This window comes from Vulpes vulpes, chromosome 3 (genome assembly GCF_048418805.1).
Source record: "Vulpes vulpes isolate BD-2025 chromosome 3, VulVul3, whole genome shotgun sequence".
NCBI classification, from domain to species: Eukaryota; Metazoa; Chordata; class Mammalia; order Carnivora; family Canidae; genus Vulpes; species Vulpes vulpes.
The window spans coordinates 82,444,401-82,468,091 of record NC_132782.1 but is presented as its reverse complement, the minus strand read 5'-3'; the positions used below and the strand labels follow the sequence as shown (position 1 = coordinate 82,468,091).

Here is a 23,691-nt window from a genome sequence, read left to right as displayed (position 1 = left end):
CTGTCCTGGGAGGCTCTTCCCATCTCCTGCAGAAACCCACACTCCACACCACCCCCATCCTACCACCCCCCATCCCCCCACCCCCTGCTGCTCTGGGCCAGTAAGAAAGGTCTCCTGCTGTGCTCCCACAGCACCTCAGGGGTCCTGGAGGGGACAGTGGGGGCAGGGGAGGGGCTGGCTCTACACAGGTTATCCCTCTGGCCCATCCCCCTTGCCCTTGGCCTCTCAGGTTGCTACTGGGCCTGCTGCCCTCAGGACACATCTCGGTGGGCTCTTGATCTTTTCATTTTTTGGTAGCTAGAGACTCTAAGAGCTACCCCAGGCCTTGTAGTCAGACCAGTTTTGATCGTGAGCACAGTACTTCTGCACAGACTAAAATATCCTTCTCGGTCTTGGCAACTTGGGCTGGCTTGTTGGCATATCTAATCCTGGGAAGTTGCCAGGTCATTTTACCTTACTGTTTCAGCATGCTGATATATGAATTCAGGTGGGCTAGAATGAGCTGGCTCTAAGGTATCATAACTGTTAAGATTTCCCTGGGGGCTCTGGTATTCATTCCCCCAACTCCGGGCACTAGTGTCAATGGAATGGCAGACGTGGATCCCCAGCCCCCCCTTCACCCCCCAGATGGAAGCTTGGCAGGAACTATACCAACTGCTGTCATCCTAGTATTCCTTGGTGTCCGTGTCTGTCTCCCCTTTTCTGCCAATCCGCCATCTTTATTTTTCAATTATTTTTGCCTGGACTTTATTTCTACTAAGAAGAGTAGTGGTTGGTCCATTTTATTTTTATTTTTTTTTATTTTTTTAAAGATTTTATTTATATTCATGAGACACAGAGAGAGGGAGGGAGAGAGGCAGAGACACAGGAGAGGGAGAAGCAGGCTCCATGCAGGGAGCCTGACATGGGACTGGATCCCTAGTCTCCAGGATCTGGCCCCAGGCTGAAGGCGGCGCTAAACCGCTAAGCTACCGGGGCTGCCCATGGTCCATTTTTAAAAGTTATAACATTTTAATCTGACACAGAGTTCTAGCCTCAGTTTATATCATTTCCTTTCTAATAGTTTGATTTTAGAAAGGAAATGCCTCTCTGGGCATTGGCTATACCTTGCTAGTTCCCTGGCGCATTCTATCTCACTAACATCTCATTCTAGAAAGAGGTGTGGTTTTAATAAAATAATGAACTATTTTTTTAAAACCACACCTCCTTCTGGAAGACATAGATACATCTTGTGTTTCTGTAATTAACCTAAGTTTGCTTTGTTATGCACTTCAGAAGTTGTGCAACCAGGCTATAAACCCCCGCTGAGCCAATGTTTCTCAAACTGGGTATCACAGGGGCGAAATCAATTTAGTGAGTGGCAACCAGCCAAATGGACAATAAAATACAACATAAAATGAAATAGAGTAAAAAATATCATGGCTCGTGGCACATAGTAAAGTCAGGTATTGTTTTGTGGCCCTTTTGTGTTCGTTATGTGTATATATCTAAGTGTGCAGTTATTGGGTCACAGTGTAAAATGTGAGTCTTCAGGTGGGTCTCAATCAACCGTTACTTTGAAAGCCACTGCCCTGAGAATGTTCTAAGAGGCTCAACTTCCAAAAGCCAATATCTCCCACTGTGTCCTGGGGCGGCGCTGTTTGCCACAGATGGGCACCTCCTTGAGGAAAGAGCCTGACGACATACATGTAGCACCTGTCGAAACTATTCAGAAATGACAGCAAATAATGCCACTTGTCACATGAGGGCTTAGTACTGGTCCCTGGTTTAGAATCATGATTTCATTATTTGGCTTCTAAAGAGCCACAAAGACAACCTGTGTCCATTTAATTGGTTTGTTTTGGGGGTTGAGGAAGCGATGCAGCAGGGGAGCTGTCGAGGAAGGGCTTACGTGCACTCACAGGTTTCCTGTCAGGTGGGGAATATGGAGGCCGGGAGCCACTGGGAGATGGCCCTGAGAGGCAGGGGCTCTGTCCCCACCCACCCTGACCTTGCCAGAAGCTAGGCTGACACTGGGGAATGGCTGGCTTCTCTCAACCTGAACCACCAATTAACTAAGGACAGCTCCGTCACCTGTCAGGGCCCTGCTCCCAGGTGATCCTGCTCCCTAGAGTGGGGTCAGGGGTTCTTCTAAAGATGACAGGGATGATTTTCAGTCTCAAGTATTTTTCTAGTTACTGTTTATAGACACGTTGACTCCTGGGCTGTTCCTAGGCAGCCAGCTCTGTCCTGTTACAGGTAAGAATTTTAAGTCTTAGGTCCCTGAACCAGTTAGGTCACCCAGTGGAGGGGCGGAGGGTGCATCAGAGGCCCTACACCTCTCCCGGACACTGATCCTACTGGCATCTGATGAGAAATGGCAGTTACTGGTGTGGGCTCAGTGAAAAATATTTCTAGACTATTCCTCATGAAATTGGTATGCCTTAAGGCCAAAGAGATTCCCCCTCCCCAAATCCAAATAAATGAAAATCCAAGCATTACTTGTTCATTTTCACTAAACTCCAGTAAGTGGAAAATAGAATCAAAAAGTAAGAGAGTTGCGTATTCTAGCATGTAAAAATGCTCTGCTTTGGGACGGTGGCTGTTGTCACAGACTGCTCTTAGAGCCATGGACACTCTTGGGGTGCGTCACCTTCCAGGATTACAGCAGGGAATTTCTTGCCTTCTCCTGTGATGAGCAGAGAGGCAGAGGGGTGGCACGTGTGTGCATACGTGGAGAGAACAAGCCTAACTTGCGTGAAGGACATGACTCAAATAAAACAGATCCACTCATCAGTGCGGCAGATATTCCTAGGGGCCCCTTCTGAGCCTGGCCCTTTGCTGGGCTCTGGAAATCCTGAAGCTAAAGGAGAAAAGCCATTGGAATCCAGTGTGATCACTGCTATGATAGAGGGGACATTGGCCAGCACAGCCTCTGTGCTGTCAGGGTGTCCACAAGACAGACGGCACACTCCAGCTAGGGACTGGCAGGAGGGAAGCCACAGAGGGAATGTGGCAGTTTGAGCCAGCACTGGCCGGGCTGTACAACACCTAAGCTTGCAAGGACCTGTGGTCTTTGGGAGGTAGAGCAACCTCTGACTTCACCCCCCTCCTTCCCAGGCCAAACTCAGCAGTGGCCAGTGGGCAAGCTTACAGCGAAGGCACACCCAGCTGGAGCAAAAGCAAGGTAATCAGGGAAGCCTTCCTGAAGGGAGTGACATGTTGTTTGAGGTGGAAAGATGAGTTCGGGTGAGTTCTGCTGGAGACAAAGGAGTGCAGGGTGTGAGAACACAGGGCGGCCAAGCTGACCCAAGGGGCCAGCCAGATGTGCCAAATGTGGGATGGGGCCAGGTGGGCACAGTGTATGTGAGGCTGGATTGGGATGGGGTCAGCAGACTTGCGCCCCCCACGGGGGTCGGGCATCTCCCAAGTCGGAAATGGACTGACTGCTAACAAAAGGCAGCCCAGGGCCAAACACTTACTGTACATGGTTCCCAGAGTAAGTAATCCACAAAAAATGTAGAGAATGGACTGAGTCAATAATCACTACTTTCTTGTAGCTTTGTGAGGAGTGCTTCAGGCTGGGAGATCGCATATGTCCAGAAGCTCCACACTGCCTCACATCCCTCTCCCCTTTTATGGGAAAGGTTTATCACTCTACTGTCTGCCTCAAGCCCCCACCCTACATGCATCTTACTAGACTAGACATCTTCTCATTAACATGTGTGAATGTAAGCCCACCAGGGGCAGACCTTTTCACAAATGGTCTTAAAACATTTCTAAACAGTTTATTGTCTCTCTCTGGGTGAGTAGGGATTCTTAAATCCTTGTGGACAAAAAAAACACAGGAAGAGGATGGGGGTGGCACAGTCCAGCATGGGCTTTGGAGAAGGCTAACCCAGGAGTGGATGGCAGGGTCCAAGACTCTTCCATGTGGCTGTGGGGGAGCTCATTGACCACCACTCCCACTGTCCTTACCCTACAACAGATGGGCACAGCGGTGGTCAAGACCCTAGCAGGTTGTGCAGAATAACAGGAAGGTATGTGGGCAGCCCCTAGTACAGTCACTGCAAGACATTCACTGTCTCATGTCACAGTCCCCTCCAGACAAGCTCACAGTACAGCTTGGTGTGCCTTTCTGAAATTAGTGGGCCCTGGGGAAATTGACGTTAGTGGCATCATCTCCTGATGGGATTCGAAGAACACATGTTGCCTTTGCCTCTCTGTCACTGGGAGATGTCACCCCCATTTTGGAAAGAATCCTGCAGGTTGAAGGCACCAGGGCTGTTCCAAGAGCCTGGTTTATTGTGTGCAGTCACCACCCTGCGTCAGCTGGGACAGCGCAGGCTGACTTGTCGGGCCAGCAGCAGTAAAGTTTTCCATGTGTAGGCTTGAAGCAAAATGTAATTAGCCTTTATGTGCAGAACAAGGACCCATTGATGAATACAGCTGGTCTTTGTTTTGTCCCGTCATTGAGAGTGGGAGGTAAAAGTGTTCTTCTCATGTTTATTAATGCAAGATTCCTTAGACAAATGGCAAGCACAGTTTAATATTTGTTGGAACATAGGGGGGTTTGCCAAAACAGTTGTGTAAGAGGATTGCAGGGTTGCAGATTATAACTGTTTCTGGGTTAAATAAATGAATTATTTCTCTGCTTTTTTTTTTTTAAGTTAAAAAGGTACCTCCTTTCTCAGAGGGTCACCCTATGTACCGATCGTCCCACTTGTGTTAGCAAATGGAGATTTAGCACCCTGGTTGACTTTAACCTGGAAATTCTAGCCAAGCAGAGGGATGTGGATTTTAATATTTAAGCAGTCCCCAGGATGGCCGCAGAGGTGGACAGCATTCTTTCTTTTCGGCACGTGGCATCTGGCCCCAGGGAAAGGCCTGGCCAGCTTGCCAGGACCTCGCGTCCTGCAGCTGTTCGCCTGGGCTCGCTGCTAGGCCAGTACCGCACACCCGGGAAGGGAGTGGTGCCCTTCCAGACTAACATCCTGCGCAAAAGTGCAGGAATTCCCATTTTTGCTCCCGTCCAGAGCCATCTCTTTGCTCTGTCCCCGGAATCCTGGTTGCAAAAAGAGCTTCAGTTGTAACACATACAGTCAGCTTATTACATTCCTCTTCACTTGTGGCCTGTGACTCTCAGCCTCCGATAAAAGAAAATACTGAATTGCACTGAAATGCCCTATTTTTTTATAGCTAATGTTAGTCTTAGGAGAATTTGCACCTCCAAACCTTTCCTGCCAGAAAAATTCATATTTCTTAAGGTTACTGGTGTTATAGTCCTTTCCTATGTGCTTCTTAAAAAGAACTACATTGTATATACACTGACTTACCTAGTATATTACAAAAGAGACATTTATGAGGAACTTCACTTGGGTTAATTTTAGAGTATTTTCTTTAGAGCATATATGTAAGCAGTGCCTTCTCACAAAAGGCAGTGTGCTCTGAGAGAGGAACCATTCCCAAGTGAGCATGGCTTAGGGCTTTGTGGAAATTGTTGAGGGCAGCCTGTACCCCGCATCGTGGAGGTCGGGAATGCCCAGTAGTGGAGCCCAGAGGCCCTGAAAGGCAATCTGACAAGGTTAGGAAACCAAAAGCTCAAGGCACAACGCCCAGGTGGGACGTGCAGCCCATATGCCAGTGAATGGCAGTGGGATGGGCACCTTTTGTGCACTCGGGTTGCTTGGACTATTTCATGGAGGTTTCTGGCATGGCCCCCAAATCCAGTGCTCTTCACACACTGCCATGGTGGCCCAGAGTCCCATTCTGTGCTGCCTTCTTAAGAGAGCAGTGTGACCTGTGTGAGAGCCGACCAGGCAAAAGGTTTCCGTGAAGTTTCATGCTTTCCCTCTTCCTGCAAGCCCTATCCTGTTAGCCCTTGCAGACTCGTTGCTCTTGTATTTATTTATTTTTTTATACTTCCACGTGAAAGACTTAGGAAACTAGGCCCCAGTAGAGCCCAGGCGACAGAGCCAGAGAATCACCTAACTATTCTGATCATTTTATTGGACAGATGTGCCTTCCCCGGTTGAACTTGAAAACACCCACTTTAGTCTGCTGAAATGGAGTCTTTCACTGTACCTTTAAGAATGGAACATTTTCTATTTCCTGTCTTTTTGATGAGTCATCAATTTCCAGTACCAGTTGCTGTAATTATCCTGGTTAGATTAATTTCCCTAAAAATAGAGAGGCAGTCACTTTTATGGTTTCGAGGGGATGGGCTTAGATAAAGAACCTACTGTCCCTTCAGCCTTAGAGACAACCAGATCACACTTTCAGGGAATATCCAAGGATTTTTTTTTTTTTTTACCCCCTCTGTAGCTTTATCTCCTGAATAGTATAACAGTGCATTTTATAGAATTCCTGGGATTTTCCATCCCTGTAGAAGTATTTAACTTCACACCTAAAATTCTATGCCTGGGTGAGCCCCACAGGGCTTTCCTTGGCTTCTGTAGCAACAGCAGCATCTCTAAGCAGCACAGCCCAGATGGAGACTTTTCCCAGCCCAGGGCGCTACGCAGGAAGAAGAGGGTGGCTTTGTATTTTCAAGTCCATGTAGAATTTACTCTGAGTGCCAAGGATTCTTCACCTGTTTCTCGGACTCCAGAGGTATCTGGACATTACACAGCATCAATGAGAACTAGTAATCTCTACGCCTCCCACCTTCAGCTACACTTACTAAAAGGCCTATGTTAAAATGTCAGGCATTGTGTCAAGTGCTCAAACTGTGCAATGAAGGGGGTGGGGTGGTCCCAGATGCCATCCGCACACAGGCTCACATGCTCTGCTCTGTGCACTGAAACACATATGTATATGATGCATATGGCAATCCTGGATGTGGTATGTGTACAAATGTGTTTATGGATAGAGTGATAGTAATCATATTCATCCAGCATCCTTGGAGAAGGTATTGTGGAGAAAAGCGTTATTCTCTACTGTCACCAGGTTTGGCATGCTTTTATAAAAATTTTCTGTTTTTAGAGATCTTTGAAGTTTTCCTGGTTCGCTATAAAGGTAAAACATGGGGAGCTCACAGTTTGAAGCTCAAGGAAACAGGTAAGGGATCATTGGAGAAAACATGGAATTGTGACAAACATGGTACATCTAATGACCTGTAAGATGGGCATCATAATACATGCCTTCCTACTTCCCAGACTGGGGATCAAGTGAGTAATGGAAGTGTTCCTGCAGCTTGCACAGTGCTGACAAACGTCAACTGAACTACCTCCAAGGAGGGTCCTCATCCTATTTTCTGTATACTGTGTACATGTCAGCACGGTCGTAGGCGTAGGTCGTAGTCGAGGGCGAGACTTTGGACGATCTAATAAATCAGCATGAGCCTTCCCCTCAACGACAGCAGCGCATGGCCTGGATCCTGACCAATGACGTCATTTACTCTCTGAAAGGACAACCTAAGAAAGCTGATGGCTTCTAAAGAGAAAGCAAGAGCCATCTGAACCTTTGAAGTGCTTTAGGAAGGAAGACTTACCGGAGGCCCTGCCTGGAACATGTATACCACCTCCTGCCCCCAGTGAAATTCCTCTAAAAGCCATGCATTTCTTTCTTCTTCTTCTTCTTCTTCTTCTTCTTCTTCTTCTTCTTCTTCTTTCTTCTTTCTTCTTTCTTCTTTCTTCTTTCTTCTTTCTTCTTCTTCTTCTTCTTCTTCTTCTTCTTTCTTTCTTCTTCTTCTTCTTTCTTTCTTCTTCTTTCTTCTTTCTTCTTTCTTCTTCTTCTTCTTCTTCTTCTTCTTCTTCTTCTTCTTTTTTTTTTTTTTTTAAGATTTTATTTATTTATTTGACAGCACAAGCAGGGGAAGCAACAGAGAGAGAGGGAGAAGCAGGCTCCCCACTGAGCAGCGAGCCTGATGTGTGGCCCAATCTCAAGATCCTGGGATCATGACCCAAGCCAAGGGCAGACACTTAGCCAACTGAGTCACTCAGGTGCCCCACGCCATGTGTTTCTGACTTGCCGTGGGAGTACCTGGCTATTGCTGAGGCCCGTGACCACACTGGTGACCGTGTTGCAGCATATCTTCTCCTGTGCTTCCCAGGTAGCAGAGGAAAATGTGATTGGATGCACACTGACAGGTCCAGGGCCCTTTGGAAGAGAAGCAGGAGGGCTGACAAAAGTAAGAGACTGTCCTTGCTATTGGAACACCCCTACATCAATGAAGATCGGTTCTTTTTATATGACACATTATTTTTAATTACAGAATTCTTCCATGTTGATTATACCATATTTAGAAAATTCTAAACAGTTTTAGAAAATAGATCATCACTCGTTATTTCACGTCACAGAGATAACTTTCTGGCGTATTCCTTCCGGTCTTTTTTCTAGACAGTGCTTTATTTCTGTTGTCTTTTATGGATGGCATCAGATTGACATACTGCTTTCATTTCTCGGCTATTGGTTTATTTGTTTGTTCACTTGACATGTAAGTATTTGTTTCCTGTCATTAACTATCCTTCCAAAACTTAATGCGTGCTGCCCAGTATTCCATTGAATAGGTGTACTGTGAGCTCATTACTCGTTAATTCCCCTGTTGTTTGGGAGCCTGACTCATTACCCTGCTGTCAGTGCCCTGCAGGTTAAAACTAGAAAGCTTCATACTTGCTCTGTCTTTTTGTACCTCTCTTCTGCCAGTGGCTAGCGCATTTTTAGGTGACTCCTGTGTCATCATCAGACCAGGAGAGTCCGGACCCCCAGAATACTCCAAGGGCACCAGCGGCACTAGCCTCACTACCAAACTACTGTTTTGTGACAGTGATCGAGGTCATAGCCTCCTCTGGTCGGTGGATGGTGGAAGGTGCTAGGCCTAGATCAAGAGACCCTGCCTGGGTCGAGCCCTAGCTCTGTCACCGGTCAGGCCTCACAAAGTCCCCTTCCTAACAGCAGTAGCTGTGTTCTTGTTAGTAAAACGATGAGATTATACTGGATGGCAATGGGCAGCATTGAAGAGCCTGCCTCCTTTTTGGCCTCTTAACTTTATCTCCTACTTACTTCCCAGAAGCTGACTCTCCAATCCTGTCTGCCAGTGGGGCCTGCATACCCTGTTTGTGGAGGGGCCTCCGGGAAAGGCACTGATCCGAACCTGGGGGACAGTGTGAGCATCAGAGGGAGAGCCCTAGTCTCAGGGTCACTATGAAGCTTGATTCATAGTGTGAGAGGAGTAACCTTGGACAGGACACCCACTTTCTGTAACTCAGGCTTTGGTGTCTTGAAAAATGAAATGAAATAATGCCCTCGTAAACTGCCTGGCGTAGCATCTTGCATGCAAACTTTCAGTCAGCAGGGCCCCGGTTGCCACCTACCCTTTCACATGTTGACTTTGTGAAGATTGGTACGTCTGTGCCACAGGTCCCCTCCTGACAGCACACTGCAGCCATGAGAGTCCTCGGGGACACAGAATTAGAAATCATAACTAGTTACCCCCTGGGTGCTGCTAATGTGGGGAGCAGAAAGCTCCAAGTGCCTACCACTGCAGAGCTGTTAATGCCTTAACCTCTGGAGGTTCGTAACCACTGAGTAACTCTGCTGGAATCGGAATGCCACATGCAGGTCCATCGCCTGACACGAGAACTGGTCATTCCGCGTGTGGTCCCCTCTGGCCACACGTCCAGGAGACTCTCACACTCTGGGAGAGAACTCACCCCATGTGGCTTGGAGAATTTAGGGCTCCCTGGGCTGTTGTAAAACACATTAAGAGAGGTGCCAAACATCTGGGTACCAGTAAGGATGTCTAGGGCTCTTGTTCTGCTATATCATTTAAAAAGGGGGGGCGGGGGGGGGGACTTTTTGGAACCAGCCTTAAGAATGAAAAGCTTCCTATAGGAATGTGAGAGTGAGCTAGATAATTGAACTCATTGATTTCCTTCACGGCTTGTTTGGCCTTTCATTCCCTTCCTGAGGTGCTGTTTGTTGAGGAATGTCTCCAATTGCCAGAAAGACAGTGGGGTGTCTCATATTTCTCCGCCAGCTCTCCTTTCAGCCAGAGCCGAGTTCCGAGGCGAGCCTGCAATATGAATTTTTAATGCAGAACTTTATAGCTTCACTCTTGCAGCCCGGCTGCATTGCTCTCCTGAGCTTTCAGATTTAATGCCCTGATGAACAAGCAAAGACTCGGGGCATTCGGCATCAGTGAGAATTAACCCCCAGATGACCGCACGTGCGCCCTCTCATTTCCCTAAAGGTAAACCTAAAGCAGTCTGGAGGAAAAAAAATTTTAATCCTGTAGTGTTTGGAATGTTCTCAAAATAAATAGCCTGGAGCACAAAAACAGCATATTCTTGAAACTTTACTGGAGAGCAGACATTCATACCTTTTCATTTATCTTTTCAAAGTTTGTTCTCACTTTAACGTGCTTCCATGCTTTTTTCTGCCCATAAGACAGCTGTACACTTCTTAGGATATACCAAACACAAGGGTTGCTGGACACTCGCATTTTTTCCATGGGAAGTCCAAGTGTAGGTAGAAGTCCAGAATTTGTCATCAATAATGGGAAAAAACACCACTTACATCCAGTGGTCGATTCTGTGTGTAGGCCTGTGGCTGATTGGGGGTTTTTTTGTTTGTTTTTCCTGTTAGTAGCCCTGTATATTGGTGAAGGTTTTGAAATTAAGGGGGAAATATTTTAGAAAAGCTGCCCGTAAAAACTGTGTGAGTTTAAATAAGTTAGAAAAGGATGGAGTTTCCGATAAATGGTGCCAGAATAATTGGCTATGCAGAAGATAAGAGAGTCTGAGCTGAGCCCCAGCAGAATCAAGTCTAGATGTTCTAAATCCTTAAGTGTAAAAAAACAAAACTGTAAAAACACCAGGAGAAATTTTAGATGGCTCCTCCTTTGATGTGGGGGCGGTGAAAATCTTTTGAAGCATGATGCCAAGGGTAGATATCGGGGAAATTCACAGCTCCCTTTGAATTGAGTGATTGATAAACTGGCAAAAATGTTTGTATTGTATTGTATACAATACAAATATATAAAGAGCCCTTACAAAGCAATTAAAAGTTTAATAGCCCAACAGAGAAAGCTCTCTGTTTTCAGCTCCATCTGCTTGCTAGGCCGTTCTGCTGTGGGCATCTCAAACTCAAGTGAGCTCACCATCCTCCGTGACCTCCGTCTTCCCTACAGATGGCTTCCCTTGTTTGTCTTCCCCACCTAAGGCAAACGTGGTCTGCCTTTTTTTTTTTCTTTTTTTTTTAAGATGTTATTTATTCATGAGAGACAGAGATAGGCAGAGGGAGAGGCAGGCTCCCTGTGGGGAGCCCAATGGAGGACTCAATCCTAGGACCCCGGGATCGTGACCTGAGCTAAGGGCAGACGCTCAACCACTGAGACACCCAGTCTGCCTTTATTCCAGAAACAGAGGGTCCATCCTGACTCTTACCATTGCCACTCTAATCCATGTTCATTCCACCTCCTTGAGACATTCCATATCCCTCATTTTTCACTATAATAATTTGGCTCTTTCATCTCTTGGCCCCACAACTTTGGTGTCTTCCCAGCAGATCTCCCTGCTGCCAATTTCTCCCTGGACTAATCCATCCTCTAAGTGTCTGCTAAAAGTATCTTTCTGAAATATAAATCTGATCCTGTTAAAATCTGCCTTCCTTCAAATCTTCCCTTGGCTCTTTGTTGCCTCCACTGAAAAATCACGACATAGTGCTTGAGACTCTTCGTGAGGCAGCCCCACCTTCACAGTCTCATTTCACACCAAACCTAACTCCCCTTCTCCCCTGGTAGAATCGCAGGCCCTTCTCAGGGCTCACCATGCTGACATCCCAGTTCAGAGTTACCAGCCTTTCTTCACAAGGAGAGGAGGCTCTGGTCTCTCTCATTTCATGGAGAGAATTCGGGGTGGGGAGCCATCAGGAATTTGGACCCAGAAAACGTACATCTTTACTTTTACTAACATCTGACTATGGTATAGCATTTCCTTTCCCTTGCAAATGAAATCACCAAACCAGAATAAGAATCTCTGACCTGGTTGCAAGTGGAAATTGTGGATATTTTCCCTCACATTAAAATTGTCGTGAATACCCCAGACAGTCCATAGTTCTTAAACCTACCACTAGGTTCATTATCCATTCTTGCATGGATAAAGAAGAAAATGTAGTACCACATTTTTTAAGTATTATAATAATTTTTTTTAAAGTATTATAATAACTGACCTTGAAGATAATTGTTTTTCTTAACTAAACTTACATATTTAAAATATTTTTCTAGGAAGAGGTCCATACTCTTCCCAAGACTGTCAGTAGGCACCACTGCACTAGAGAGATTCAACATCCATCTTAGACTGGCAGCATCTTGAAGGCCATGATTGGATCCTCCTAATTTTTTGCCCTAGGACTTTGCACAGTTCTTGCCACATTACCTGGGCTTTTTTTTTTCTTTAAGATTTTATTTGTTTGTTTGTTTGTTTGTTTGTTTGTTTGTTTGTGAAACAGAGATAACAAGAAGGAGAGCACAAGCAGGGGGAAGAGGGAGAAGCAGACTCCCCACTGAGCAAGGAGCCTGATGTGGGGCTCAATCCCAGGATCCCAGGATCATGACCTGAGCTAAAGGCAGACACTTACCTGTCTAAGCCACCCAGGTGCCCCTGTGTTGTTCATGAAACCCACCTCTTCCAGGCGTTAAACAGTTGGGACTGGGGTGGGGGCAAGTATTGTCTGAATCCATACAGAGAACAATGCCGATTATGTGGATGGACCCTTCCTCTAGGGATGGAGGATGCCTGCTTGCCGCTCTGGGTCTGCACTTCACATACCTAGAACCCTGTGTGAAGAAGCAACTTGGGGATTTAAGTTGTAGGAGGGCAAAGCTTGTAAGGTTCTGCAGTGTATGCGGTTAGTGTAGCATGGGGCAGAAATCTCAGCCACAGTGGAAGAATCAGTATCAGATCTGTGGCTAATGTTCATAATGAGAGGAAGGTGTAAATGTATTTTCAGTCTAAGCAAAGGGACACCTTCATAAAAATGGAGGCAGTCCCGCACCCCCCATGTCAGGGCTATTTTGAACATTCATCCCTTCGGTAAGTGTCTGCTGAGTGCCTCCTGTGAACTTGGCACTGATCCGGGCATGGGGAGCACCTCAGCCTTGGGATTCAGTCTTTACACTTGTTCATTGTGTCCCCGAGAGGTTCACTGCAACCCCTCACCCCCCATCATAACTTTAAATCCCATCTGCAAGCTCCCATACTGGTGTTTCTGGCCCAGACCTCTCCACCCACCTCTGGGCTTGGCAGCCACCCCTAATAGATATCACAAGCATCATGCAGACAAAACCAAACTTCTGATTGCCTCCATCAACCTGGCAAAACAGCCACTAAAGTGATCCTGTCACTTTGCAAGCTGGCCATGTCACTGCTCACAGAACGAGAAAGGGTTGCCTATTTCTCCAGGAATTGGGGGTGGGGGGGGTTCCTTACAGCAGCCGTCTCCCCTCCTGGTGGATTCTGACCTCTCATCCCACTTTACTCTTCTCCTTCAGAGACTCCCTGTATTTCCTAACTTGCTGATCTCTCTCTACTCACTAGAATCCAGATTCCTCTGGCACTGTGTCCCCCGTGCCCAGAACAGGGCCTGCTGGGTACTCACAAATGTTCCTGAATGAATGAAAACAAAGTCCATGCTCTCCTAAAGGCCATCTCTGAACAAAAAGTAGATTGCCATCTAATGAAAGTTTAGGTGGTATCTAGTGTCAAGTACTGCCAAGAAAATTAAAGCAAGTTAAGGAGGGGGACAGCAGGGAGAGAGCCTTGCTGGCTTCCATGGATGGTCAGGGAAAGCCACTTGGTTCCAAATGAAATGTAAAAGCCTAGAGCAGAGGCTTGATTCTATATGTTGACTAAATCCAACCCATGCGTGCTTACCTTGCTATTTTAATGTGGACATTTCCTCAGAAATTACTGAAATGGAGGTCCTTGGACCTGGCCCCAGTATGAGAAATCTTGTGCTGAAATATGGAACTCCCCTAATACGTTCAGACCAGGGAACCTGGGTGGCTCAGTGGTTGAACATCTGCCTTCGGCTCAGGTCATGATCCCAGGGTCCTGAGATCAAGTTCCATGTCAGGCTCCCCCGCGCGCACAGTCTGCTTCTCCCCCTGCCTATGTCTCTGCCTCTCTCTGTGTGTCTTTCCTGAATGAATAGGTAAAATCTTAAAAAAAAGAAAAAAAAAAAAAACTCGGAGCAGAAAATCTAGGGTAGCTCCAGGTATCTTCTAGAAGGGCAAGGATGTTTAGTACAAGGTAGGAGTGGAACACATCTGTGCCTTCTCATGCCATGTAGAATAGTTGACCTATGGCTCTATCCCAACTGCAGAAGCATGGGCATTCAGCACATTGGCCCTCATCATGCAGGTCAGTGACTCCTGACCTTGGCTAAGATTTCTTAGAGCCTTGGCTGAACATGCACATCTTTGGGCCAGATCCCATAGTGTCCAACACAGTGGGTCTGGGATGGGACCCACGGCTCTGCAGCCCTCCAACACACACACACATGGTCTGGTGACCACTCTTTGAAAAACTGGTTTCGTTGTTGATATTTGGTTTGAGAAAAAGAGTTGTCCAAATAAGGACAAGGGACAGCACTGTGATGGCCGCTGTGGAGCCCCTCATCTCTGTCCCAGTGCTTAAGCACAGCCTTCCATGGATCCACATTGTGTCAGACTTGGGTGTCTGATGATCCCATCTGTCACACCAGACCAGGAGCAACTCGAGGGCTTCTGTCTATGTTCTGAGGTTCTATGACTATGCCTGGCATACAGCAAGATGCCCATCAGTATTTGGATAACCCATGAGCTAACGCACCAGGGGGAGCAGACACCTCCCCACTTCATCTTGTGTCCTTGCCCTTAGGACTCTCACAGTCTTTGCATCTGCCCCACTGGAAGGTCTAAAGAACAAGATCCCTGGAATATTAACATATCTTGACAGCTAGAGCAGGGGAGGGTAGAGGTGGAAAGCACACGAGTAGATGATGGCTGTAGGTGGCACTGTCATGGGCAGTCAGCCCTGTGAGGCTCTGCTGTGCCTGGTCTTCTGGAATTCATGTGCACTCTGATCGCTAAGTGAGCCCTTTTCTGTCTTTAAAACAACGAACACAGAACCTCCTTATGTATTGCTACGTCCAACATATGTAATTAAGTGGAAACCACAAGGCTCAGAATTTCATGTGTATAATGTGCTCTGTGTGCAAACATGGGCTGTAGACGGGGATCTGGGAGTAGGGAGACAAGCACGTCTTCACTGCAACCCTCTTCTAAATTTTAAATCTCCAATTGAATGAGAATCTATTTAGTCTTCCAGCTTTCACATCAATGGATGGAAAGTGGCCTCATAGCCATCAGGGCCCACCCCTCTGCAGGCAGAGCCTGTGCTCAGCCACCTCTCTGTCCAGCTCAGAATCCATCACCAAGATAAACAAAAAAGCACTTTGGCACCATCTTTATGAATGTTTGTACCTTTAAAGCAATTCTTACTTTTCTACTAAAAGCTCAGTTAGATGGAGCCTGCAAACCCTAGAGAAAGGAGGCCAAATCCGGGGGCTCCCCCGGTTCTCTTTGCCAGTGAACAGGGGGCCCTCGGCAGAGTCCCGTTAGCCTTCCCTGGCCTGGGTTTCGTGTTCTGTGATTGTGTCTGCCTCCACGTGAGCTCCCAGGAGTTAATAGGCATAAAGTGTTCAGTGGTCCCTTTGCCAGGGTCCAGGCAACATTAGCTGTCGCCATCATGATGAACATGTCTGACACCCTCTGATCTGGCTCTTTTTGGAAAGCTAGCAGCTACTGAAAGTGCTAAGTGACCTTCCTCTGGGCCTGTCTCTGTTGTTCACGGTTAATTAGTCATCTTAATAGTAAAAAAAAAAAAAAGGAGACGTGTTTTGTCTCTCCCTAACCAGTTCTCTTACCAAGAACAGACTCTTCTACACATTTCTGATGCCCATGGCAGTGCCTACATGTGGCACATAGCCGCGCGCACATTGCTGGTCTGAGTAGACGACCTCAGGACATTCTACTTTGTGTACTGTCCTTTGTTCTTTGGGCCTGACATCACTTGTACAGTTTTTACAACCCATGCTCATCTGCTGATTTGTCATTTTGATGGCAAAGTTTTATTTCCTCCTCTCGATGAATTACAATTTACATAACCATTCTTGATTGGCAAGTGTCTTAGTTAATTTGATTTTTCATAATCTTTGTTCAGGAAAATAATTCCTTCAAATATTTTTTTATAAAAAGAGATCACCAGGACAAAAGAGATGCTGCTTTAAGGCTTCTTAGCTTTGCAGCAGGATGGACCACTTACAAGAGCAGCTGAGGTTTCTTCTCTCTCTCCCCCTGGCCCACATTAAGGAGGTGTAAGCCCAGAGCTCCAGTCTGGCCTGTTGAATGAACACTACTTGTCTCAGACCTGTGCCAGATCCAGAGGATAAGGGGCAGGCTGCAGTGATTTCCACCATCTCTGCCATGCTGGGTGGGACCTCATAGATGTTTGGCTTTATATTTGTTACCACAAAACTCAGCATTTTCCCATCTTCTCATTCACTGTATGTTTCCTTATATATCCCAAGAACGTGGCTACAGTGGAAACGAGGTAGTAATTCTACATGTATTCTAGATTTTAATTACTCACATTTATTAGGACTTTTACTTATTAACTGATTTTCTTTTCATTTAAGTTTTAGTGATTTCATTGTCCAGAGGTATTATATCTAGTTTATAGCAGACAGCCCATCAAACTTATCAGTAATCATTTTCAATGTGGTTTCAATAATAGAAAGTGGCCTTTCCTTCCCAATACATTTTCTAAGCATTGTTTTGTGATTTATCTTATCTTTAACCTGCTTGGAATTCATTCTAGCATGAATAAGTAAGACATAGTAAGATATGTGTCTGTTTATTATTCTTCATATGAATATCCAGTTTGTCCATTAGTGCTGACAATCCCTTCACTTGGTATTTAACATTAGAGAAATGAGGTGTAAATACCACATATATACCTGGTTTACTGTCTGGAATGCGATTCTGTTGATAGAACTTTTCATTCTAATAGGCACCACACTGTTTTGCTACTGTCTCTGTTTTCTGTTTGGATATTTTGACCATATAGTTTGCTGTTGTTGGGTCTTTTGGTTTAAAAAACCCTCAGTGTTTTGATCACCTAATTTTTCTGTATGCATCTTGTCATTTCACCAAGTTTTATAAATCAGCTTGGGAGATGAATTTTTTTTTAAAGATTTATTTATTTATTTATTTATTCATTCAGAGAGAGCGAAGAGAGAGGCAGAGACACAGGCAGAGGGAGAAGCAGGCTCCCTGCAGGAAGCCTGATATGGGACTCGATCCTGGGTCTCCAGGATCACACGCCAGGCTGCAGGCGGCACTAAACCTCTGCGCCACCGGGGCTGCCTGGGAGATGAATTTATGTTTATTTATCTTCAATGCAACTGCACATAAGAAGTATCATTAACTTTCTTTGCCCACTAGCATTTTGTAATTCGATTCTCTATAAAAGGAATTTATACCACGTTAGTTTAATTCCCATGTGTTTAATATTTATATCCTTGTTGTGGATAAGACAGATGTTTCATTTTCCGGATATTTATTACTGGTACTTGGGAGTTTTATCTTTTTTTGTCTTTACCAAAAAAAACATGGGGCTTTGCTGAATTCACAGGTTATCTCTGCTCATTTACTCCTGCAGATCCCTTGGATTTGGTGAGCATGTGACTATATTACCCACAAACTGAATTTGCACCCTTTTGTGACAGCCAGGACATCTGATCCTCTTCTTTCATTCCTATTCTTAAAAGGAGCATCTCTCTTATTTCTCTGTGGAGAATAATGGAGCCTCTTGGTTCTGAGTGTCTGCCCTGTTCAATCTAGTGATTTCCCCCATTTAAATTCCAACTGTGACCTGGTTTTCAGATTCCATGTGATAGGAACCCTTGAACTGTGTTATGCTCTCCGAGCGGTGTAGTAGATTTTCTGGTAGGATTATATTCTATACATTGCCTCTCTTTACATTTTTATATTACCTATTTTATAGATTTTCTTGCCTCCAGATTTAAGACAAGCTCAAGCTTGTTTTTTTTACTTTGCCATTTGGTGTGACTTACTTCTCTGGAAAGTTATATTCTACATAAGATATTGACTACAGTGTTTTAAAACCTTGCCTCAGCCTTTTAAAAACACTGAGTTGGTCTTCACCTTTTTAGTCAAAGTGTGTTTCTACTCCATTTTGTTAGATTTGGGGTTTTCTTCAAGTATGTACTATTATTTTTATAGGTGAATTTAGCCTGGTTACATTTACTGATATAATCCTTCTCTTAACATTTGTCTTTATTGTTGCTAACTTTACCTTTCTCTGATTCATAGTATCTCTGCCAGATACTCTCTGATCTATTTAAGGAAGATGAGCCAAAAAGCTTCACTGACTCTAAGAGTGTCCTGAACCCTCCAGCCCTGTCCTGTGTCTCCTCTTACTACTGGAATTCACCACCAGATGCAGAACCATGGAGCCCCTCTAAAGCCTTTTAAAAAAAAAACCCACCCATTTATTTTTGATTCTCTTACCGTCCTGCATGTTATTACATTATATGTCACGCACAGCGGCAAGTTATACTTTACTGCATTAACCCTGCCACTGCCTCTGCAGTGAGGCCCAATCTTTTATGTGATACTCTGAACCCACAGATACTCTGGCTGGTGAATTCTTCAAAGATATTTGCATTTTCCAAAGATTATCTGCTGCCTTCACAAAACTGCTGTTTAGCAAGATTATCAACTAGTGATAAAAATCCTTTTTTTTTTTTTTTAAGTCTTTATCTACTTAAGTGATCTCTACACCCAGCACAGGGTTCAAACTCAGGACCCTGAGATCAAGAATCCCATGCTCCTCCAACTGAGCCAGCCAGATGCCCCAGTAAGAATCCTTGATTCTACAGTATGTGGTAAATATTTTTCACAGACTGAGGTGTGCCAGGTGTCATCCGACACAGACGAATACATTCTTACCATTCACATTGTTTAACTTTTACTAAACTCAGAAATGATCACCTGGGTATTTGGGAGTCTTTCTCGTAAGGGTTAAATTGGGGAGCCCCCACCCTATCATTGGAAAAGCAACTAAATCCAATTTCCTGTCCGGAATTACCACGGCACCGCACCTTACATCAGTGATCACAGGCACGGCTGAGCTGTCAGGCAACTGTTGGCTCTACGTGTTCTCCTGATGGCCAGACCTTGAGATGATATCAGCTGAGGCTCTCCAGCCACAAGCATGTGAAAGAGGATTTGGCTTGTCCACTGTGAATCCCTTACAAAATTAATTTTGCAATAAAACCAGGAAAGTTGTTTGCTTAACTTTTAAAATTGTCATCACACCTGCCTCTAAAATAGTATTTGAAAGTGGCCTTAACACAAAACACAGAATCACTGAGGGTGTTAGGGTGGACCAGGGCAGTTCAAGGGCAAAGCTCTGTAGGGAAGATATTTTTAAGGCTTGGATTTGAATATAAAAGCTCAACTATAGGGGGCGCTTGGGTGGCTGGGTGGGTTAAGCAGAGGACTCTCCATTTCTGCTTAGGTCATGATCTCAGGGTCCCAAGATCCAGCCCCATGGGCTCAGTGCCAAGTCTGCTTGAGCCCCTCTCCCTCTGCCCCTCCCCCTGTCTCTAAAATACAGAAATAAATCTTTAAAAAAAAATTTTTCAACTGTTCAGTAAGCTGATATGACTAAGACATTCCATACATAGGCTTTTAAAGAGTTCCGTATCACTGTGACTGATGTACTATTTGCTTGGCTACGAAGGAAAACTTTAGGTTGCAATTAACCTTTCTATTTTTTTCCCCCTGCGTCTAAGTATTGTGAACTTCCTTTGTGGTATTTTAGTGATTAGACAGGATGGAGGGTGTTCTTAAAGATTCATGGCCAAATCCGATGATGTCAGAATGAAGGGAAGGGACGGTCTTCGTGGGGCCAGCAAGTCTGGCCCCGTCTGAATTGTTTGTCTAACACTTCACAAGTAGAATAGGAACCGCTGAATTATTCATTTTCAAGTTGCCCTAAAAAAGGCACTTATGCTGCCGAAATGCAGACTTTTGGTGCCAGTGAGAGGAAGAGGAAGGATGCTGGCTTTCCTGAGTGTGCTGGGCTCCTCTGCCTTGGTCTCCAGTTTCACTTCCCAGCCCTGCGGGTCATAGTGAGGAGGGGGTGGGTCTGGGGGGAGAGGAGGGTTGAGAACAAATTCTTTGAGGGCCTCTGAAGCCACCCATGGAGCTGGGGCATGAACTTGGTGGAGAAAGACCAAAAGAGGAAGGTTTGGAAGGAGCTTTAGGTCGGGGAGGAGCTCTGTAGTCATCAGTCCCAGGGCATGGGTGTGGTAGGAAGAGCCCACCCCAGGGCCTGAGATGGGCCGGGGAGGTCACCTTGGCCTTGGGCTTGGAGGTGTGGTGGGGGAGGGAGCCGAGAGTAATAACTAGGATGCAGCAGCTGGAGATCTGTCTTTATTCTTAAGTTTTAGCTTCTCTGCCACTAAGCCTTCTCTTAACATTTCCTACCAAATAGCACTTAGGGGAGAAAGGGGGTAATTAGGAATTCCTTACACTGGGGAATAAGAGCAGGGCTCGCGCCCTTCCTTGGCCGAGTCAGGTTCTTTCCTGGGGCCTCAACTGTAACCGTGAGCCCCTTTATCACAACTCTGCCCTGGCCTCAGTTTCCTCACCTGTGGAGTCTGAGGGGTTTTCTCCTGGTAGACCCTGCACTCTGCTTGCAGGGGCGGTGCCGGGAATCAGACACAGTCTCTGGCAGTCGGTAGGTTAGCCAGCACCTGTCAGTTGTAGGCAGGGCATCTACAGGTTAAGCAGAGAATGAGAAACAGAATCTGAAAGGCAGTTCTGGAAGAGCCAGGGCTCAAGTGGGGGAAGCAGCACTCCAGCCGCGCAAAATATGTGCTGATAGATTCTACACTAAATACGCGGAGGAGACATTTAAAATCTGTGTGTTACAAACAGCATTAGCAGCCCTTCCCAAGCATTTTTCAAAAGTCTGAAAGTAAGCAGGCTGCAATCTGGGTCCAGAGCCCTGCTGGTGGTGGCCTCTGCCAATGGACCCTCACGTGGGTTGTGCAGCTCCTGGGGGTGGGGGCACAGGCTCTTGGTGAGTAGTGAGGGGGTGTGTGGGACCTGGGTGTCCCATCCAGAATTCATTTTCCTCTCGTTCTCTGTTCTCAGCAGTCTTTCTCTGGATCAAAGGAAAATATTCATATATGACTTTCCAATCATGTTTTTCTTACAGAGATGAGCTCTTCTTGTGCATTTTTTTCTTCTTCTTTGCTGAGCAAGTAAATTGAGATTTGGGGGAATTAACCCTTTTCACACAAGTCTGCAAAGTGTAGAGTCTGGGCAGAGCTGGACTTCTGGCATAGAGGCCCCCTCTGATGTGGGTTCTTTCCTGGGGCCTCAACTGCAGCCTCCACCCCCACCCCCCACTGCTCTTCACCTCATTCTTATACAAATGGAGTGGCATGGTCAACATCCTACAGGTTTCATTAGTAGACACCTAGTGTTGGAGGGATTCAAAACTACTGTGAGGGTCATTGCTCTTTTTATTACTTTATACTTTTTCTGGTTTTCTTTGTGTGTTAAATTTCCAACACACAGTAGAGGACAGGAACTGCCTGTGTGCAGTTCCAGCCACCCTGTTCATTCGTGGCCACCTGTCTGCCCGTCCTCACCCCCACCCTGTTTTATCATGAGGCTCTTCCAGAATCCTTTCCCTTCTAAATGTTTTAGCATGTCAACTTCATGTAAAGACTCTTCTTCTATAACATAACCACAATACTATCATCAGATCAAAAATTAATTTCGTAAAATCATTAGTTCCTATATTTCTCATTACCCCCAGTCATAGATGGTTTAATTTTTTAATTTGTTTGGCTCAGGATTCAATAAAATCCGGACCTTGGGGTTGGTTGGTATGCCTCATTCACTTTCTGGATCCCCCTTCTCTCTTTTTCTTTTCTTTGCAATTTATTTGCATAAGGAACTGGCTCATATGTCCTGAAGAGTTTCCCAAGTCTTTCCAATTTTGCCAATAACATCCCGGAATGTAGTTGAGCGTGTTCTCTTGTCCTCTGTAATTCCTCTAAGTTTGTAGTTGAACCCAGAGGTTTCATCAGATTCAGACTAGAAATTTGGAGCAAAAGCCACTTCATAGGTGGTGTTGAGTGTCTTGTAATGTTGTCAGGCATTGAAAATCAGCTCTGACCAGAAGAGGAAGATCCTGATTTTCATGTGCAACAATAAGAATGGTTATGTTATGTGCGTGGGTCTTGGTGGTTTGCAAAGCCCTTTCCACTTCGGCACTGCTCTTATTTAATCCTTGTGCCAGTTTCTTTGAGAAAGGCTGCATTATTCCTGCTGTGCAGATGGCTATCAAGCTTAAAAGTCTGCCCAAGGTCAAACAACTAAAAGGCAGTAGGGAAGAATTTGAGCCTGTTTGCTCTGCTGGCCACGTTCTTTTGCTTCTCCAGACCACAGTTTCTCTAATTTCACCTCCGGTAACCTCCCATCCTACCCGTGACCTGCTGGCATTTGATTTAAGGAAAGAAAAGGATATTCCCATCCAACCTGCTCCCCATTGCTTTGAGAGCAACAGCATTAGAACGCTACAGAAATGGCAAGAAGCACCTGAAGTTTAATCCAGACACTGATCCCAGGAGGCTTTGGTTGGTCTCAGTAGCAAAAGCAGAATGAAGTTGGCAATCTCATAACCTGATTGTCAGCCACAGCTGTCCCATGTCCCTGCCCAGAGATGACTGGAGTCTGAGTGACAGCCACAAGCTGTTTCTGATCATACTGAGGGTCACACAATGGCAAGTGACCAGCCTGCTGGAACTACCCTGTCGGTTTGGCACAGGTGGAAAATAAGCCTGGTGCAGACTGTAGACCACTTCATTGGTCAGCTAGACACAGAGTAACCTAATGGAGGATTTTATTTCAATCATTTCATGAAACCAAGTCAGCTAAACAGTGGGGCAAGAAGGAGAATCTTCTTCCCATCTGGGATTAACAAGAGGAGAAACATAACTGAAATTGATTTTGTTACTTGTATCATTTAAATTTAAATAGAACAGTCAGAAAAATGAACCAATTGTGGTTATTTCTGATCAGGCAGAGGTGATGTTCTGGCCACTTCACTGTCTGAGCACAATTTCATTTCCAATAAGAATAAAAACCACTATTTCCGGAAGGCTTGGCCTAGACACTAAGCGCTACAGCCATTTCTCTGCTGGATGTGACTGGGGAGGGCTGCATCTACTCTGGCACGATGTGTTTGATCAGAAGCTTAGAAGGGAGCCAAGTGGCTTCACCCCTCCCCTCCACTCCTGCCAGAGCAGAGCCAGCTCAGTGTGGGTGGAACATGAAAGATAAGTCTGGTCATAGGCAAGAGGGTCATCCAGAAAACCTTCCTCCTCCTCCCCACTCCTTGCCCTCCTTGTGTCTGCCCAGTTCCTGTTTGTGCCCAGCTCTGTGTCAGGCACAGGGATACACTGGGAGCCAGGCCTACAGACTCTTTAAAAATTCAGCAAAATGCCCTACACCCTCTGCTCTTTAAAATACCTGCCGCGCACCTGGGTGGTTCCTTTGGTTGAATGTCTGCCTTCAGCTCAGGTTACGTTCTCAGGGTCCTGGGATTGAGTCCCTCA

General features: G+C 45.7%; 1 protein-coding gene across 12 annotated transcripts in view; it reads left to right on the top strand.

Moving 5' to 3' along the window:
- CUX1 (cut like homeobox 1) overlaps positions 1-23,691 on the top strand; it is a 363,575-nt gene that overhangs the window by 224,497 nt on the left and 115,387 nt on the right. The window lies entirely within an intron of this gene.